General features: G+C 39.8%; 1 protein-coding gene across 6 annotated transcripts in view; it reads left to right on the top strand.

Moving 5' to 3' along the window:
* Elavl4 (ELAV like RNA binding protein 4) overlaps positions 1-19,923 on the top strand; it is a 143,834-nt gene that overhangs the window by 96,601 nt on the left and 27,310 nt on the right. The window lies entirely within an intron of this gene.

Genomic DNA, 19,923 nt, shown 5'->3' with positions numbered 1-19,923 from the left:
AAAGAAAGGCAAAGGAGTTAAAGTTCCAGCTTGAGAACCAAAGCAGTTTTTGTTCCTCAATGCTTTGAACAAAGGAATCAGAGCTAGAATTTTCCTCTTTGGAAACAGCCTTGGCAGATGAATTAAGTATGCCAAAAAAATAATGTGGGTTTGGAGTTAAGGCCCAATGGACAAAGACATTTTCTAAACACCATCTCTAATCCATCTCTTCATTCCTTTTCCCCTTTATAACACATTTTCAGCTTAATTAATACCATTTTTCAGTGGGAAAAAAACAGGACATGGAGGAGAAACACACACACACACACACACACACACACACACACACACACACACACACACAACCTCTTAACTATTCTGGACATCAGGGAGAATACTTTGTCACCACCTTTATATCTGAAGCTACATCTTTAATTAAAAAAGAAACCAGCTCCATTTTGATGTAGTGACATGAGGTAACTTCTGTTCTTTCTCGGGTTTGTCAAAGTGCTAATCATCCCAAACCTCTCTTAGTAGGTGAGATGTGGGACTTGGGGAGGGCACAGGAGGGGGGTGTCTGTAACAGCTTCCAGACCAGGAGGCCTGTGGAGAAAGCACAGTTTGCTGGGAGGGAGAAGGAAAGGAATGTGAGGATCATGGTGGTTTTATTTACATCTCATGCTTTCAGGAAACTGCATTTATAGGAACACAATGAGAATTTAACTGACTTCTGAAATAACAATAAATAGTTATGAAAAATTCTAATATAGAGGGGCGAGGGTGGCTCACACCCAGAATCCTAGCTGCTTAGGAGGCTGAGATCTGAGGATCCCAGTTTGAAGCCAGACCACACAGACAAATCTGAGATACTCTCATCTGTAAGTAACCCATAAAGAGTTACTGGAGCTGTGGCTCAACTAGTAGAGTTATAGTCTTGAGCCAAAAATAAAAAGCTAAACAAGAACACAAGCCCTAAATTCAAGCCCCAGTACCAGCACAAATAAATACATACATACATAAATAGATCCTAAAATATGAAAATGTTTTGAATTCATTCTTGAATTGTAAAGTCAGCCATAAGTTTACCAATACCATTTTGTGTAACACTTAGCAAAGACAAATCAGAATCAGAGGAGCAGCTTTTATATATTTTGATCTTGATTTCTAGGTGCCGTATAAAATGCTTTAAGAATAATGTCATTTAAATAGTAAATTGAGATTTATTATAGAAGCATAAGAATAGCCAGTGTTAATGGGCAATTACGATATGCTAAGGACTTTGATGAGATCAGGAGAAATTGAGTATAGTAATGATTTACTTTGACAAAGTGATATAGCTTCCAGATATGGGAGCCAGGACTTGAACCTAGAAATGTCTTACTAATTTGAGAGTTGCCCATTGTGTACTTTATACCTGGCAGTTTCTTTTAAAATAGTAAGCTGACTTCTCCCCTTTACAAACCAATTCATAGAGTATTCCTAGGAAATGAAAATTTGCAGTACAAGGGAAAGCATCATTAGAACTGTTTGGGAAAATTGAACACTCTGAGTTAAAAAACATCAAATTTTTTAATTAAACAGGTTACTGCTTACTTAACAATGAAGACTAGATTTGGAGTGATCTTTCACATCTAATTTTTCTCCCTTCTTGAAATACCCTTCATAGTGTTCACCTTTCCTTTGTTTTAAAAGCAATATGTTGAAATGGAAGCTACCTTGGTCTAAACATAGTTAAAACCAGCCTCAATTAGATATAGCCAAGAAAAATCCCAAGATATTGATTAGCCCAATAAGCTTTTTCTTCCATTCACATCAGAGAGGCATGTGTTAGTAATAGAAAGAATAGAAGAAATAATAGTGTTTATCAGTGGATTTTGCTCAAATTTGGAAAATGTGCTTGGTGCAATGTGATGTGTCCCCTGAATTCAGAGGAAAATCAGACAGATTTGCATCTGTCATTTTATATTACCTTCCAGCAGACATCTTATACCTATTCCATAAAGAAAAAAATAAGACTTCTGATATGTTGACTTGGGAAGGGAATTGGAATTGTGGTGAATGGAAAACTTTTAGGTATGGAAAAAAAATTGGCAGGGTTACAAAGTAATACAATAGGGGGTGGTGTGCCTTATTAAGGGTGTAGCCTTACATCTTCACTTGAAGAGTATCAGAACATTAGGTGCAGACAGTAAAGCATGTAATCACTGTCCCTTTTACATACCCATCAAGGGCAATCAGAGACCTCCCATCCGTTCTAATTAGGACTTGGCAGTTGAATGGCGCTGGGGGATTTAGGGTTTGTGCAGGTATGTTCTGCAGCTTTCCACATCATTTTGTTTTGTTTTGCTTTGTTTCCCAAGATGGCAATAGTCAGGATTACAGACCACGTATGGTCTCACTTTGCCTCCTAGCTATCACCTCTTCATCTTCTCTTCCAAAGCTGACAGTTCTGACCCACTTCCAACTTGAAGAACCATAGGAAAGTATTCTCATATCCCAGGAGAGATGTCTCAAAAGGCTTTTTACCTAGGACGTGAATTGGGCTTGGGTATTTTAAGGACTTTCTATTTCTGTGCCTTAGCTGACTGGTTCATAAGACCAATTCCCTGTTCACTCAGTCTCCTCTCCTTTCCCCAACACACACACACACACACACACACACACACACACACACACACACACATACACACACACACACACACACACGCATGCCCTTACTCCCCCTTCTCTGTAGAGTGGCCTAGTTGATTGAGACTAGCAACTAACAGAAAGGCAATGTTAAGCTGAAATTTCCACACATTATCTAAAAATGTAATTCATCAGCTTCAGGGTAGGAGGAAAGTGCTTTCTGAAATGTGTTAATGGGAAATTCATCTTCTTCTTGTCTTTTGAGCGATGTGGTAGTGGTGATTTCTGTTTTCAATCTGCCCTCTTCCTCCCCCTTTCTGCCTCTCCCTTACAGCTCTTGACTATGAACTCTATATCTGTCTTTATTCCTCCTATTTAAGTTGCCTTTTCGTTTTCTCTACAGTGCCAAAATTGAGCTTTGATAGGAAAAGATATTTCTTGTTTGGAGAAATGATAAAATACAGATAGAAACCATATATTTGTGTAAGGCTTTTATATTTGTAAAACATTCTCAATCAACCAACAGTATTTATTGGTGTCTACTCTCTCAGACCAAATAAATGTTATTTCCTTTCTGTTCTCTCTTACATTCTGTGTCAGAATCTTCAAAGAAGCCAAAATGAATGAGACATGGTTTGTGGTCATCTCTAACAACAGGGGCAATGAGAGAGGAAAGACAGATCAAATTTTAGGGCCTCTATCTGGAAGGGACAAGTGGCCTGCTTATGGTGCACATCCATCTTGGCTGTTTTGTTTTGTTTTTCACCAAGACTCAAACTTGTTCCAACTGACTCTGGCAATTTTTGTTTCTGGTTATTTTTGAGGCAGGATCTATGTAGCTCAGGTTGGCTTTGAACTCACTATGTAGCCCAGACTGTCCTTGGATTCATAATCCTCTTGCCTCAGCCTCCTTGAATATTAGGGTTATATGCATGATACACAACTCCCAGCCATGACCCTGGCTATCGATGTCATTGTAAAGATAACACAGAAGGAGTCATAACAGGACAGGGAAGTAGGCGATTTGATAGAATGAGTATTACATGAATCTACAGTGCTTGACATATTATAAAGAACTCATTGAAACTTCAGATTTTTCATGATCAAGGCTTATTACCCCATTTTTCAGCTGAGGAAACCAAGCCTAGAATTAGTGAACTGATGAGAGGGGATAGACCTGTCAAGTTGTAAAGTTTGTAATCTTTCTGTTACCTTACCACTCTGCCTGTGCTGAATAAAAATGAAGACATCACTTATGAGTGTCCAAAAGAGAAAAGGATGAACAATGGATGGGAAATGAGCCTTGAACTTGACAGAAAATAGATTGTAGGAGACTACTGTGTAGGTGAGGAGCCAAGCTTTAAAAAGGTGTTAAGGGATAAATATTTATCCCATCCCCCAAATTCCATATGTTTAAGCTTTTACCCCCTAAAGTAAATTCTTGGGTTACAAAAAATTAGATGAGATCATAAGGACAGAATCTAATAAAAATGCATGTCCTTATAAGAAGAGTGGTATGCTGTCTATGCACACACCAAACAAGAAGATAGACATCTGCAAGTCATAGAGACCTTACCAGAACCCAGCCATGCCTGCTGGAGTGATAAGCGATATTCAGTCCAGGGTATTGTGTTATGGGCAGCACAAGCTGACTAATCCGGACTTCATCAAGGAATAGTAAATAGAACAGTCAATAGTATTATATGGAGTAGGTATTCATAACTTCTTTGTGTCAATGAATTAATTGTAACTCAGAGAGGCAAATTATTTATCCAATAAATGCTGGTGCTGAGATGTGAAGTCAAGTTTATGAGATGTTAAAGCATGTATTCTTTCTACTTTTCTAATAAATAACCCTATCCAGCATAGAAGGCTGGCACTTTACCAGCCTTCCCTGATCTCTGTGATCATGACCTCTGAGCATGATTATCTCACTGAAGTCACACATGTGTTTGCTCAGTAATTCCTTTTTTCTTTTTTCATATCCTTCAATTTCTTGATGATTTGTAAGTTTGACTTTCTGCTTGGCTCCTGCTTTATAGTTGAACATCTGGTGAGATGCAAGGCCCTATCAACACAAAGTGGATACAGCTAGAGTAATATCTCGAAATACTTTTGCTGCTAATGACATTTCTCATCACAGACCTCTTGAATCAGATGAAATCATCCTATTGCTGGTACAAGCATGAAATATACACTTAGCAATACCAGATATTTGCTCTTAGTATTTCTCTTCAGAGGCTCTTCTATTCAGTACTCCCTTTAAACTTAATGAGGTACCCAGTTTAGGTAGTAGATGTACTCACTTTACAGGTGAGGCCAGAGCAGCCCAAACAAGACTTGGGTCAAGAACAAGTTACTCTTCATTTTCCTTGTTCTTCCTTCTCATTTTTCTCTGCTTATTTCCGGTCTTGCTTTTCCACTTTCTTATTTACGTATATGTCACTTTGATCCAAAAGAGATTTGAATTGGCTTATAAAGTAATATGCAAAAAACTAAATTTAAAATAGCTCATAGACATTTAAAAAATAATGAGAGTAAGGAAATGGATGTAGAATGGTAAAAGGAGACTATTAGATGGTAAATTAAATGTGACCAATCTGAGAAGTAACAGACCAGCTAGCCTGAGTTTTCTTTACATGAAGAAAAAACTAACAGGACACCTTCATCCCTTTCTCAAGTGGAAACCAGACCATCTTCATCATAGCTGTTTCTCTAGATACAGGAATTTCTCCCTCTTTCTTACCTGGAACTATTTTGAGTTGATTGCCTTGAACGTTATGGCCAGAGCAGATAGTAATACATAGAGAAGCTACGTAAGTGGAGCTCCTGTTTTCATCAGCCTAAGATACAATAAGCCAGAAGACGAAGTTCAAAGCAGATACTCCTTGCCTGCTTCCCTGAACTGAAGACTTACTGGCTTGAATCTCTTCAGTTCTGTCCTCCTCCTTCAGACCCTAAGTTAGGGCACGTAGGAACTTCATTCAGTCTTCAGCCCCCATCTTTCTGGTGATGGTTCTTGCAGTGAATTCTGGCCCAAAGCCCTGAACTGGACAACAAGTGGGAACTTCAGATGACCCTTTTGTTTTCTAGTTCTGACAAGGGAAACTAGAACTAATTGTCATCCATCTTTGTAATTCCCAGTGCTCCCCACCAGGAAGAAGAACCTTGCCAATGAGCTAGATTACCCCTTAACTATAAAGAGAGAAAGTATTCCCCAAGTGCCAACACTCCCCAAACGTGCTCATACTCCAAATACTTTCTGGTCAGAAATACCAAACTAGTGCATTGATCTAACTAGAGATAAGGTCTACTTCAAGGGAAGGCCTGTCTCCTGCTCCACTTCACAGAAGACTAACATTTCTGTAAGTCCTCCAGAAGTCTTTATTCCCTGTGTATCCATGTCTTTAATATTCCTCTACAATTTCAGAGGGTAGTTTTAAATTCAAACTTGATGACATAAGTGAAGGCCCCCAGTTTTGGTGTTTCTGGAAGATTGTAAGTGAAAGCCTTTAATTAGATATTTGAAAATATCAGGATAATTTCCAACATTGTTCTTAAGAATTAGGCTACTTTTGTGATTGATAACATGAAAAAATGAAAGGACGAGCAGATTCTTGTTCAAGCTGTAGCTGCCAGATTTGGTGACAGACCCAACCATTCTGGGCCTAATGGGGTCTAATGGGGTTAATACTACTGGCTCTTCCCTGCTTACTGACTGTTGTGACATCAGAGGAGTTGCTAATGTGTTGGCAAGTTGTTAAAGTGACAACACTAATTCAGGATATTACTATAGCCACTCAGAAGACAGGATATTATAAGCAGGGAATTTTTGAGGGAAAGGCAAATAGTCAACTCTCTGAGATAAGCTTGGCTATGCATTCTAGTCTTCCTTCCAGATGTTTTGTTCAGTTATCTACGTACATCTCGGCAAAAGCTGATTAACTCTCTCAGACATCAGTGTCTAACTGTTACTAATGCTCCAACTGATCAAATTACAATGCCACAGATCCTACTTGTGCTGTTAATATTAGATTTTGGATTCCGGTCTATAATGAATAATTTTTCCTCCATGCATTGGAAAAATTGGTTAGCAGAGTTCATAAGAAAGTTTAATTAGCCGGCTGTTTGTGAAAATAGCAGTTGTGAGTCATCGTTCAGAGCGAACTAGCATTTCTCAGGGTTGGATTTGTTCTTCTGTTCCTTGAGCAGCCACATCAGATCCATGTGTTTGTGAAGCTGATTTCCGTGTGCTGCCCACTTGAACTGCACCATGTAATAAACTAATAACAAAAACATCAGATTCCAAAGCCCAAGCGGAAGAGGGGGTGTGGGGTGTTTGTGTGTGTGTGTGTGTGTGTGTATGTGTCTGTGTCTTCCAGAGGAATATCATGGATTTATTGAATCCAGCACTGTGCTGGTCAAGATGCCTTGGTGATTAAGAGCTAGCCTGGCTACATCTATGCCAAGTCTTACTGTTTACTTTTTAACTGTGCCTCAGTTTCCTCATTCATAAAATGGGAATCTGGGTAGGATTATTGTATTAATATATGTAAAGTACACAGAAAATCACCATGTAGTGGAATGTAGTGATATAATTCCTTTTTCTTTTTCTTTTTCTTTTTTGTGCCAGTCCTGGGGCTTAAACTCAGGGCCTGGATGCTGTCCCTAAGGTGTTTTACTCAGGGCTAGCATTCTACCACTTGATCCACAGCTCCACTTCTGGCTTTTTGGTAGTTAAATGGAGATGAGTCTCATAGACTTTCCTTTTGAGCTGGCTTCCAATCATAATCCTCAGAGCTCAGCTTCTTTTTTTTGAGGGGGGGTAGGGGTCTAGTCGTGGGGCCTGAATTCTGTGCCTGGGCACTGTCCCTCAGCTCTTCAGCTCAAGGCTAGTGCTCTACCACTTGAGCCACAGCGCCACTTCTGGCTATTTTCTTTTTGTTTATGGGGTGCTGAGGAATCGAACCCAGGGCCTCTGGCATGCAAGGCAAGCGCTCTACCACTGAGCCACCTTCCCAGCCCCAGATCTCAGCTTCTTGAGTAGCTAGGACTACAGGTGTGAGCCACTGGTGCCCAGCATTAATATAACTCTTTTAGCAGTTTTGTGAGATTATAAATATTATTAGCCCTATTTTACCAGCGTGAATATTTTAGGTGGATTAACTTGTTGAATGCCACCCAGCTTCTAAGTAGTACAACAAAGTTAAAGCCATGCTTGTTGAGTCTCATAGTATGAATATCATACACGTGTGGATCTATTTAGGCAACTACACAAATGTGTTCCTATAGTCCATATGGCCACTTTTAATGATTTTTTTGGCTTTTTCCCCTAGTAAAACTTCCTGTACACATGCATGCCTACTACTGACATTTTAGTGAGTTAGTAGATTTGTACAAGCATGAAAACCTGCCTTCAGATGCCTGCCTCCCATCCCTGCCAAGGGTCTCTTTGCTGTGTCCTGTGTCCACATTACCTCAGAGACAGGACTGTTGGTGTCTTCTGAGAAACAGAATCACAGACTGTGAAATAATATTGTGCAAGTATTTCTTTTTTTTTCTTTTTTGTCGGTTGTGTGGCCTAAACTCTGGGCCTGGGCACTGTCCCTCAGCTCTTCAGCTCAAGACTAGTGCCCTACCACTTGATCCACAGTGCCACTTCTGGCTTTTTCTGCTTATGTGGTGCTGAGGAATCGAACCCAGGGCCTCATGCATTCAACGCAAACGCTCTACCATTGAGCCACCTTCCCAGCCCTGTACAAGAATTTCTTAGTTGGTCTCATTTTCTACTGGCCCCTGTATCATCTCAGGATCTGTGGTTTAGCTCTGGGGACCAGATATTCCCCTACTTTACTGTAATTGGTATTGTGAGACAGTATCCAGTGCTGTTACAAAGGATAATGATTGTTTGGGAAGCCTATCAGAAAGTCTTCCCAAAAAATGTTTAATCTGAAATATATTTTTAAGGGATTCTATGATAAAATGAGTTTGGGAAACTGAAGTGAACTAATCAGAAGAGGTTTCTTTCTATCACTACTACTTCTCTGACTCTATGCTTTGATACATTATGAAACTTAAACGGAATGATAGGGCAAGTCATGGTGGCTTATACCTATAATCCTAGCTGCTTGATAGACAAAGGATATTGAAGGATCATGGTTTGAGTCCTATCTAGATATAAAAACTTGCAAGACTCCATCTCAATCAATGTTTGGGTACATTTGTGTATACCTGCCAGGGACAAGTAGGAGAATTTCAGTTCAGGGCAACCTAAATGTAGAGCCATACCCTATCTGGAAAATAACCAACACCAAAAGAGGCTAGGAATTGCTCAAGTGGTAGAATAGATGCTTACCAAGTACAGGGTCCTGAGTTCAAACTCTAGCACCAGGAAAGAACAACAAAAATGAATGGCAGAACATATTTTCCAAGCCAGGAAGGAAGACTTTTATGAGTGATATGTTTGGGGGTGGAAAAGAAGGCGACAGTAGGGGATAGTTCCTACCTTACTCTCCTTTCTACTATGAAGAACTAAATAGAGTACTCTTTGTTCAAGGATGGGAAGATGGAGGCCTTGGTGTCATGGGGAAGTCTCTCTGATTCCCAGGAGGAATAGAAAATGAAGACTCCTGGATACTCGCTAGCAGTAGTAGCACAGTCCCTTTGCAAGCTAGGCATTGTTTGGAAAGTTACTGAGTACTTTCTGGGGATGATTCAACCTATGGGCCATTAGGTGTCTTGATGGTAGGGATAACATTTCATTTTCCATTACCTAGAAGCACTGAGCCATAAGAAGGTGTTTGCTGGTTGTGATTGCTGGGCCCTCCTTCACTTGCATGTTTACCAGGCTTCTGACTCAGTGAAATAAGGCTGTTCATATCTGCGTGGTATAAACCTTTCCTTGACATTCCTCCCGTGTTCTTTTTCTCCTCAGTTCCTACCTTTCAGACCTGTTTCTGTTCCTGGGTTTTTATTTCTTTTACTTCTCTTTCTACCTACAAGCTAAATAGTGATTTAAAAACAAGCATGTTATTTTTTTCCCTTTACACGAATGTAAGGAATTTTTTTAAAAAAATTTGTTGGAACCACATTTTTCTAATTTGGGGAGGGGAAGGGAAATAACAAAATGCTGAAGCAAGGATACAGGTTGACCCATTGTAACAATGATATGTATAAGACACTATGTTGAAAATGAACTTTACAGCTTGCTGGAGGGTGGGTAAGTTGGGGAAGTGGGTAGGGAAGGGATGGTAAAGGAAAAACAAAGGAGGGGGTAACAATGCTCAATAGGAAATGTACTCATTACCTTACTCACTCCTCTGTACAGTAACTTTACAATAAAAAAAAGAAATAGAACTAGTAAAAAAAATTGTTGGAACCAAGCTAAGCTGTCAGATCGTGGATGCTGAGCCCCATCTTTGCTTACCATCAATGAACTCCTTGGTAGGAAGGACAGATGTTCTTCACATTCACACAGCCACTCACAGTAGGTCCAAGGCTAGAGAACCCCAAGCCCTTACTTTAGAGAGGACACACTAACAGGGATTTTCAAAGTACTGCTCCAGCTAACATTTGACATCCTGATTCATCTGCACACGGACCAGTTACTTACCTCCTCTCCTTCCTCAAGAGCCATGAGTTTTCTTTTACTTCAGCAAAGGCAGGGTTTTGTTATTGTTATTGTGGTGATTGCTTTGTTTGGTTTGTTCTTGGTGCCATTCCTGAAGTCAGAGCCTGGGCACTGTCCCTGAGCCTTTTTACTCAAGGCAATGCTCTACTATTTGAGCCACAGCTCTACTTCTGGTTTTTAGTGGCTAATTGTAGATTACAGTCTTGTGGATTTTCCCGCCTGAGCTAGCTTTTTTTTAATATATATATTTTTTAATTGTCAAAATTCCGTACAGAGGGGTTACAATTACATGAACAAGATGATGAGTACATTTTTATCAAGCATTGTTGCCTCCTCCTTTGTTTCCCTTTACCATCCCTTCCCATCCCCTCCCCCATTCTTCCTCCCCACCCCTTGCGCCAAAGTTGTGAAGTTCATTTTTCGACATAACACCTTGTACATCTCATTGTTCACCTATATCCCTATTTAAACAATTTGTTTTTTCCCTTCCCCTCCACAAATTATTTCGAACAGCAATCCTCATATCTCAGCCTTCTGAGTAGCTGGGGTAGTAGGTTTGAGCCACCAGTGAACAACTGGCTTAAAAGTAGTTTTTAAATATGTTTATTTATTGTAAAAATAGTGTACAGAGGGGTTACAGTTACAGGTGTAAGGTTATGAGTACATTTCCTATCAAGCATTGTTACTTCCTCCTTTGTTTATCCCCTACCCTCCCTTTCCTCCCCACCTCCCCAACTTCTCCCTTGCCCCCACGTTGTAAAGTTCATTTTCAACATAGTGTCTTTTACATTTCATTGTTACAATGGGTAAACCTGTATCCTTATTTTGAAGCAGTTTTAATAGATTTATATTCCATTAATGCTGCAGAAACATTGCTTTTTTGCCAAGTCATCTCACATAAGTTGACCCACTGAATTTAAAGCCCAACATGATAGCAGGAGCCTCCACATGTCCCTTGGAAGAACATTGTCTGGTGAGAGTCTTAGATGTCATTGTTTTAGTATTAAATACAGGATTTCTTTTTACCCACACACAATTCACCCACAGAAAGTCTCATTTTGCCCAAAGGTTAATTACAGTGCATGCAATTAGTATTAACCTGAGGGGTTTTTTTCCCCTACCTCCTCTTCCTTTGTTACTAAACCCTGGTCTTTAACATCAGTAGCATTTCCGGAATCACCTGGTGCTTGGCAGCCACTCTGGGTGGAAAGTCTTGCCTATCTGACTTTGAGACTTTTGTTTCATGTGAGACTAAGCCAGCCAAGAATTAAGAATTCTGGTTCACTTTTATGACTATCTGAGAGTATGCCAAAAAAAACCCTCCTCTTTTTGTTTCAACCCTCATTAAAAAATATTTTTAAATGTGTGACTATTCTTTCCTGTCTTGTACGAATATTCTGAAGATAATTTAATTTAATGTTGCTTCTATTAAGAATCTTTCATTGCCCCAGGGTCATTTCTTTTTTCTTTTTGTGGGATGAATGAAAAAGGTGCGATCCTTGTCTCTAGGGCTCCCATTGTCTCCCGTACATTAGCTACAATACTTTGCCCTTTCAATCTTTTTTTTTAACCAAATAGACTTGATACTGGCTCTTTATCTTATGAATTTTCATTCTGTCTTGTACAACAGAAGAAAACTAGGTCTTGGAGTAGTTCTGTTTTTCATCTGTTGAGGTTTGTTATTGAAATTTATATTTGAAGACCTGTCATTTGAAGCAACTCATTTTATAGGACAAACTAAAAGGAGCAAAAAGAAAGAAAAAGAAAGATCTCTTTTGAGAATCAGTTGGTTGGCTTTTCTTATTGTATAATGTAACTTTCTGTTCAGGGACTATGGAAAATGAGTGCATGTATCCTCTGAATTTCCATGTGTTTTACCATAGAAGGAAGGTAGTGTATCATCTGTGTCTATGTAAGTTGCTGGTTGGTATTTTTCTCTGCATTCAAACCTCCATTAAAAGTCTGTGTATGCTTTGGAGTTGAACAAATTTGTTTGGAGATCTGAGTGCTCTGGGCATTCATCTCCTGGATTTTAAATGGCAATGAGAACACCTGCCTTGTAGAATTGTTTCAGAGAGTAGATGAGATGATAAAATGAAGACCCATGGTAGAGTAACTGGCACTCAAGAAAGAATGTTTGTTACTATTTATTTATTTATCCAGTTCACTTGTGTATCCATCAAGTCTACTCTGTGTCAGCTATTGGCCATACTCAGATTAGTAAGGCTTAAAGAACTTTCCAGTCCATTGAGAAAGATGGTCAGTTCATTGAACTGGTTTTGAATGCCATACTGTGAGCCTAGCACTTCGCCTATTCCTGTCTTGATCTCACAGAATAAATAAAAATGACATCCACTTAGGAAGCAAGAATTTCGCCTCTGGAAAGAACCAAAGCCTGGCTCAAGATAATTTTACATACATTGAGGATTCAGAGTAAAGAAAGCTAATTCCTTTTTTTCCAGTAGTGCTATTGATAGCAGATACATTTTTAATTGCAGATCCCTAAAACATTCCTGACTGTGCCAGAGGTCCAGGAAGATCTATGTGCATCTGAGGAGAGGCTCAGATTGGTATCAATAGCCAGAGCCCCATGGAGGTGATAGCTGCAAACTTGGGGGCACTTCTCTCCTTCAATAATAAGTGGTCATGCTGTCCCTTCCTTCTGACGTGTCCTTCTTTGCCTATTACATTTGTCTACTCACTGCCTGGCTGCCTCCAAAAAACCCTCTCTTCATTTTTATTAAGGTAAAAATTTACCCCCTAACTTTCTTCTTCTGTCTGATCCCTATTTTCCCCCCTTGGAATGCCACAGAACTAGTATACCATGCATTCCCATGACAGGTTTTTTTTTTTCAAATGTTAGAGAGCTTTGAATGCCTGTAGGGATTTTTCTCTTTGAACTAAATGATGATATATCTTTTGAATGAATCTCATAAGATCTGATTCCATAGTTCTTATCGCCTTCCTCTTTTTTAATGCTATTCTTCCCAGTCTCTCCCTTTCTGTTTGGTTAAGGGATGATTGAAAGTGGGAATATTCGCATAGGAATAAATAATGTCATTTATTTCACTCAGAATAATAGTTATACCCAATAATGTCATGACTCTTTGGGATCCTGGAGTAAAGAGTTGAGTAGGGCATCATCTTGCTCTCAAGCTGCTCCTCCAACTCTGTTTTATTTTCCCCTTGGAAATCATCATTATCTGACAAAGTTGTTTTTATTTTTATGTGTCTTGTTCAATCATAATGCACATTCAGTGATGACAGAGCCTAGTATGTATGGTCTCTTCATTATTTCCAGGACTGGCAAGTAATAAAGCCCCCAAAAACCTATGGCATAAATGTAGTGCTTAGCTTCATCCTTCAAATTAAAATATTATTACTTTGAAATAAGATCTCTATAAAAACTCTATCCCTTATCTTTTTTTTTTTGGTGCTAGTTCTGGGGCTTGAACTCGGGTAGCTTCGTTGCTATCCCTGAGCTCTTTATGCTCAAGACTAGTGCTTTACTACTTGAGCCACAATTCTATTTCCAGGGGGGTTGTTTGGTTGTTGTTGTATTATTTTGTTTTTGTGGTTAATTGCAGATATGGCCTTTCTTGCCTGGGCTAGCTTCAAACCAAGATCCTCAGATTTCAGCCTCCTGAGTAACTAGGATTACAGGCATGAGATCTTAAAAGTCCAATTCAATCGTCCCCTCCTGCTTGTCAGAACCAGTTTCAACCAGCTCTCTGTCCTTAAAGAAAGCTTTGAAAGAAAAATCTCTGAAAAAATCCCTGATGTGTATTTGTTTTTTCTGGTTTATAGTAACCTCGTAGGCCTATCTCATTTTTACATAATAAGTCTCCTGGAATCAGGGAAATTTTGGAGTTTGTTCATAATGTCTAGCATGTAGCAGATGCTTATTGCATATCATGTGCTTCAATGTAGAAGAAAAGCCTCAGGATCTTTCTCTACTTTCAAGGAGGTCGGGTGGGAGACATCGTACCCCCGGGACAACAGCGGATGCCTGTATCTAATGTGGTATGAGAGAAGAAGGAAAGGACACCAACCCCACTTAAACATCAGACACTTTCCATGTTATCACATTTAAAGTTCCTAACAACCTCTTGAGGAAAGTAGCACACTTGTGTGTGTGTGTGCACATGCACATGCACCTCTGAGCTTCTTTTGCTCAAGGGTAGAACTCTATCAGTTGAGCCAAACCTCCACTTCCAGCTTTTTTTTGGTACTTTATTGGGTACTTTATTGCAGAGACTGGCTTCAAACTCCAGTCTTCAGATCTCAGCCTCCTGAGTAGTTAGGATTATAGGCATGAGCCACCAGTGCCCAGCAACACCCATTTTATAGATAAGAATGTCAAAGCTGAAAGAGACAAAGGAGGAATGCAAATTTTTGGACAAAAAGAAATAGCATATGTTATGAGCCTCCCTTCCTTGTTATTATGCATTGAATGTAGTTTTCCCCAAAGCCAAGGCACAAGGTTAATTTAACTTAGAAAAGGTCATATAGCAATAAGCAGAAGAACTGAGGCTCAAACCCACATCTGACCCACTTTAAGTCACCGGAGCGTCTCAGTCTTTAATGTGCAGGTGACTCACCTGGGCTCTTGTTAGAAAGCTTCGGCAGGTCTGAGATGGCATCTGAGACTATGAATTTCCCACACATCCCTAGGTGATGTTCATGAGGCTGGTGCAGGAACTTTCATCTACATTCAGTTTGAGGCAATTCTGCAAACTAATTTTCTGACACTGGATTTTCTTGAAAAAAAAAAAAAAACCTACAACTCCAATTGATCAACACTGTTAAACCCCCAAAGGAGGTTGAGAGGTAGAGTCACAGGGACTCCAAAACCCCAAGACACACCAGTCTTAGAGCTCCTGTTATAGGATGGGTTCCATTTGCATTTGCATTTGCACTCGGGCCCACCCCTGTTAGGACAGAGCATGAGCTTGAATAACACTCAGATCTGAAATCATTCAACTCCAGGCCCTAGCACTGACTTGCTAGTTGGCTATAGATAAGTTATGTTACCATTGCTTGAACGTCACTTTCCATTTCTGCACTGTAGACACTATTTCAGACAGGATTAAATGAGGTGACATGGCTAAACCATTTAGCACAGTGCCTGGCACAAAGTGGCACAGAATAAGTTATAGCTGCTATTAGTTCCCACATTACTGTAATCCTCACAGTGATCCTTTGATTGTGAGGATTAAGGGATTACCTCTGTTTTCCAGATAAGGGAACAGGCTGAAGAAGCTTAAATGACTTAATCAAGGTTATACAGCCAGTATGGTTTTTGGGCTACATACATGTGTATATATGCAGTAACAGCCATAGATCTCTCTGGCCTGCTTTTGGGTATGTGCAGATAGATTTGAGGCAGCTGAAAGCAGGGAAAGGCATCTCAGGATTGGCAGCAAGGAGGCTCTGGGATTTCGAGTTGGCGTAGTTAACCTAGTGTGTGAATTGTTACCACACAGGTGATCTTGAGGTGACTGGGGATTTCTATCATTTGCTTTGAGAACAGGGTTCTAACATCCACAAAAATTTCTTGCTCAACTCAGAAGTTTTCAGCAGCAGTAACTACCCATCTGTCTGCCCCCTCGAGGTCTTTGCAGAAGAAAGGTATAACTGTTAGGTTTCTGGAGAAATATGGGTTTTTGAAGAGAGAAAGAGCAAAGTGAGCAGGTTGATAGTGCAGAAATGCTCAGGTTCCTTCCAACCAGCTTCTCTGCTTCTGTGGATGGCCGCAAGGATGCCAAGGCCAGAATAATCCCCAGGATCCTAAAGACAGTAACAAACTACTGCTATCCAGAATCCCAGAAAATGAAGACAGATGATCAGCTAAGATCTGCATACTTTTTAGGAACTGAGTATAGCAGAAATACAGAGATAATTTACCTTTTCTTAGTTGATTCAAAATCTCCCAAGGTGTTCAAAATACCTTTTTAAAGTGAGTGACAATGATTATAGCAAACAGTATGAGATTAGAGCCAAAAATATTTCAGACCAGGGCATCAGCAAAAGATGACCCAATGACCAAGCTGGCCCTGCTACCTGTTCTGCTCGATAAACGTGTATTGAACCACAGCTACAGTGTTTACACATTGTCTCTGGCTGATGCCACCATGGCACAGTTGTCATGGAGGACTTGCCAGGCCTAGATATAATAGAAGAGAGATATTACCATATCATAGTAGAAGGATACATAGTGTGTTTGTGTGTGCATGTACATGCCTATGCTTTATAAATACAGAAATATTCAGGTTCAGGCTTAAGAACAGCTTGTTCAAAACAAGAACCTATTTAATCCAAAACGTACTGAAACGCTTTAAAATGTAGCCATTATGTATAACAGTTTTCTTTTGGAAACTTCATTCTGAATTCTAAATTTGTCCTAAACTGCCAAGAATATATTTCCTATGGCACCTGGTGAATAGGGACCCCTAGTCCAAACCAGTTAGAATTGTTAGCTATTAATCAGCTGGAAACGTCGTAATGTGGTAATCAAGAAGCCAGATATTCACTATAGTTCAAAATTAAGGAAATAGTCTTCATTTCATAACGCCATATTTCTTTGAGAGGCAATTTGACAAGCACCATTTTGATTACGTCATTTTTATCTGTTCAACTTGTCATCAAAAATAAACATAAAAAATTAGTTTGTTTTCATTTTCTGTTCCTAGAATTTGGTTGCTATATAAATGTATGTGTATATGATGATAAAGGGGAAAGATGTAGCTCCTTTTAAAAAAGGAGAAGAAACTATTATATATTTCTGAATTGTAGGTACATAAACATTTAGTCCTAAGCCCCAGACTGGGTCTCCCTGGGCCCACTCGGTATGATGACTCTCTCAGTCCCCGTGGAAAAAGTGTCAGTATTCTTTTGTGAATGTGTTTCATCTACATTTTTCCATGTGCATTTAAATATAAAACTGCTGATTCAAAATCCAGCACCAAATATATGGCTACCAAAATTAAAACAAAAAATTCTCCCTCATTTTACTCGCCCCTACTACTAAAACAGTTCCTAAAAGAAGTGAAGCTTGGGTTTGTATCTAGAGACTTAATCATCTTCTCTAGGGTATTTTAAAAGAAAATACTTCAATCCACAGAATACTTTTTATTCAGCATAGCTGGACTCATCCTATAATGGTGAGAAGCATGTGAAGAAAGCTTTGCCCGTGAACTAGGCTAACCACAGGTAGTTCCATTGTGCTGTCAGTCTATCTCATATCTTCCTATTCACAGGCAAGTGTTTCTATCTCTGTTCCCTTGTTGAGTGCAGCATTCTGTTTTAGAGTTTGCAGTTCATTATTTTAACTCAAGGAGAGCCTCCATTTTCTCCCTTTCTTTCTGAAATGACATTCATCTGGCTTTCCGTTTTTCCAAGAGCACCTTCATTCTTGATGCTAAATGCAGTCTCTCTAAACCTGGGACAGGTGATGATAACACGGGAGTGCTAATTATAGTCAGGAGCCGAGGTAATGGTGGATTTAGGATTGATACAGGCAGGTGGGTTGGTATGATACATCTAGCTGAGCCAGGAGTCCTTTCCCTCACTTGACCTTCAAAACATTCCTAGCTCCTGAGCTGGAGTGTGGTTTCCTTCCTCCAGAAGCAAAATCTAGAACAGATAAAAACGAGAGGGCAAGCAGGGTGCCAGTGGCTCACACCTGTAATCCTAGCTACTCAGGAGGCTGAGATCTGAGGATCACAGTTCAAAGCCAGCCCAGGCAGGAAAGACCGTGAGACTCCTATCTCCAATAAACCATTAGGAAAAAAAAAAAACTGGAAATGGCACTGTGGCTCAAGTGGTAGAGTGCTCACCTTGAGCTGAAGAGCTGAGGGACAACATCCAGGCCCAGAGTTCAAGCCGAATGACCGACAAAAAAAATGAGAAGGCAAAAATCTTACCTACTATGTTCATTTTAGAGTTCTGCAATATATGAATGATTTTATAGGAAGTGGCACTGTGGCTCAAGCGGTAGAGCACTCGCCTTGAGCTGAAGAGCACAGGGATAGCGCCCAAGCCCAGAGTTCAAGCCCCATGACCGAACAACAACAAAAAAATGAATGATTTTATAGAGGCGACCATATTGGGAACATGCACCCCTGAGTGCTAAATGTCTTCACATAGTTCCATCACTGTAATGAATGAGGAACTTTTGCAGTATGAGTGTGGTTTGCGGTTAAGGAGTGAGTGTTTTGTTTACCTTTTTATATTCCATTTTAATTTTAGACAAATTAAATTGAGCTAGAAAAATAGACTTATCTGACCAGTTTCCTAGAATTCATATATAAGGCTTCTCATTGCCATAATTACTTTAAAATGCCCTTTAAAAGCAGCTCTGCTTAGTGCATGACTGTTCTTAAAAGCTGATTATAAGAATATTTTAGTACAGCAAATTTTAAGGCTTCTCATATATGCAAGGTAAATATGACTGAGAAATCTGCATGATGAAAATGGATTTAATTAGGTGAATTTAGTTAGGCTTGATGAGGTGGAGCCAAATTTAGGATAAATGATATTTTTAAACCAATGGAATTAGTCTCTTGTATGTTTGTATTTGCAAAATGAACTTTCTTAGAATATGTAGTGGGGTATTATAAAAACGCTCATCTCTTGTCTCTGTCTCTGTGAGTCTGCCTCTCTCACATACATACACTCACTCGTTCTCTTACACACACACACACACACACACACACACACACACACACACACACACACACACACACTGTACAACGGAAAGAGAAATGCCCAGCAGTTGGAGTGTGCCCAACACACTCTCCTCTCTCTTCAGTCTCTAATTCTGGCTGATGAAGGTATCTGTCTGGCAAAGTTTGCCCCCATCTTTCCTATTTTAACCCTGCTCTTCCAAAACACAAGGGAATATCCTAATGGAAAGTGTTGTCATGTGGAGTTTTCCATTTGGGGGACAAATGCTATTGAGTTTCCTCTTGATTCTCTTTGCAGAGTTACCCATTTTCTGATCCAGAACCCAACTTGTTTTCCCAGGTTCCCTCCTACAACCAACACAAACACAGACATTTACCAGCAAAACAGAAGCTGTTGGAAAGATTTTTTTGGCTGCTGAAATGGGATCCTGTCACCAGGACATGGCAGGCTTTTTGCTGTATTGTCTCCCAAACCTGCCCCAATACTCCAAAGAGAGCTTTATGTAATCTGTCTTTCCTGACATGTGACGTCCTGTCACTTTCTTCCTCTTCGGCTCTGCTGCCGCCCACAAATCAATATCATTGCCTGGGAAGTTCAAGCTGGCTTTGCAGCCACCACAAGCTCTGTGATTCTTAAAGGGTATGTCAGAAAATGTAAAGTTTCCTAATGATATTTCTGGCTGATGACACATGGCAGAGCTGATGGACTATTTATAATCAGTGGCACGATCGCAAGCACATTATTTTTATTTCACTTAGGGGGGAGCCCTGTCACTTGCTACTTCTCTTCGCAGACAAGTTGATGCCATCTCCACCTAAAGTAGCTAAATCCTCTTTGCACAATGTGTTTGCACTCCCTCCTCTGTGTTAGGAGTGCCCTGGTTCTTTCCAAGAGAAACCTTTGCCCTCCTTTTTCTTTCTTTCTTTCATTCTTTTTTTTTTTAAATTTCTTTGGCTCCAAGGAATGATAAGGGCAAAGTGCAATTTTTGTAGCAACTG

Source organism: Dipodomys merriami, unplaced genomic scaffold (genome assembly GCF_024711535.1).
Source record: "Dipodomys merriami isolate MVZ:Mamm:240054 unplaced genomic scaffold, mDipMer1.0.p SCAF_34, whole genome shotgun sequence".
NCBI lineage: Eukaryota > Metazoa > Chordata > Mammalia > Rodentia > Heteromyidae > Dipodomys > Dipodomys merriami.
This window is presented reverse-complemented; position numbering and strand designations above follow the sequence as displayed.